The sequence below is a fragment of the Mustelus asterias genome, chromosome 21 (genome assembly GCF_964213995.1).
Source record: "Mustelus asterias chromosome 21, sMusAst1.hap1.1, whole genome shotgun sequence".
Lineage (NCBI taxonomy): Eukaryota > Metazoa > Chordata > Chondrichthyes > Carcharhiniformes > Triakidae > Mustelus > Mustelus asterias.
This window is the reverse complement of record NC_135821.1, coordinates 42,673,917-42,675,215: the sequence shown is the minus strand read 5'-3', so window position 1 is coordinate 42,675,215 and position 1,299 is coordinate 42,673,917. Positions and strand designations below refer to the sequence as shown.

The following is a 1,299-nucleotide window of genomic DNA, read 5'->3' as shown; positions in this document are numbered from 1 at the left end:
TTGCATCTTCTGTGCAGTCACCATTTCCAGAAGGGGGACTTGAGCAAGATACCCTCTGAGTTCAGCTGGAGACAAGTGTCCAGCAGATGGCAGAAGAGCAGTGATGCTGATTGGGTTTCAGAGTGAAGATTTACATCTTCCCCGCAGTCACCATTTCCAGAAGGGGGACCTCTGAGTTCAACTGGAGACAAGTGTCCAGCAGAGGGAACTGGTATCAATGGATAGTTAAACCCCCAAAAAACTACATCAGTGTTTCCCCAATTAATCGCTTCTCGGCCTTTTGGCTAAGATCAAGTGTAGTATGGTCGGCAGCCCATGGTCAGCCGCACTTGGTTGAGGTCATTAGGTTACACTGAAGCTTCATATGTTTCATATGAAGCAATTTTTTAAAGCGGCATCTCAGCCTTTTGGCTAAGATGCAAATGAGCTCAAGTCTTGGAGGAGGAACCTCCCCCTTCTCCAATCAGCTTGGCTCATGTAGATCAGGCCCAGGACAGGGTGGTTTGGTCGCTCGCCCTGTCTTGTCAGCCTGGATCTGAAATGTCTCAAGTTGTTGAGACTCTGAATTGGATATGATTTGATTGAATTGGAAAAGTATTTTTAAAAAATCAGTGTTTCCCTACCCCTCCCTCCTCCAACCAAAAAAAGTCACTGTGAGGGCCACAAGCAAGGGAAAGCCCTGGACCAGTGAGCTTGTGCATTTCGATGGGGAGAGAGACTGCAGCTGGAGTGAGATTCAGCCAAAGTGAGGGTATCGAAAATTTGGAACTGAGTGGGAATTTGGTGCTGAGGGAGAAAGAGAAACCAGCACATCTTTCAGACTATAGGAGGAAACTGGAGCACCCAGAGGAAACCCACGCAGACATAGGGAGAACATGCAAACTCCACACAGACAGTGACCCAAGCCAGGAATCGAACTTGGGTCCCTGGCACTGTGAGGAAGCAGTGCTGACCACTGTGCACTATTGGATCCACACTCATATAGGAGGTAGTGTGTATTCTGTCACACTTCTAACTTCTGCCTTATAGATGGTGGACAGATTTTGAGGAGTCGGGAGTCAAACTACTTGCTGCAGAATTTCAAGCCTCTAACTGCTCTTGTAGCCACAATATTGATATGGCGGTTCCATTCAATCTCTGGTCAATGGTAACCCCAGTATATTGATACAGGGGGATTCAGCAGTGTTAGTGCCATTGAATGTCAAGGGCGATAATTGGATTCTCTCTTGTTGGAGACAATCGTTGCCTGGTATTTATGTGACATGAATGTTACTTGCCACTTATCAGCGCAAGCCCAAA

General features: G+C 47.0%; 1 pseudogene; it reads left to right on the top strand.

The window, feature by feature from the left end:
• The first annotated feature begins 264 nt into the window (after positions 1-264).
• Positions 265-408, top strand: LOC144509616 (U2 spliceosomal RNA; annotated as a pseudogene).
• The last annotated feature ends 891 nt before the right edge of the window (positions 409-1,299 follow it).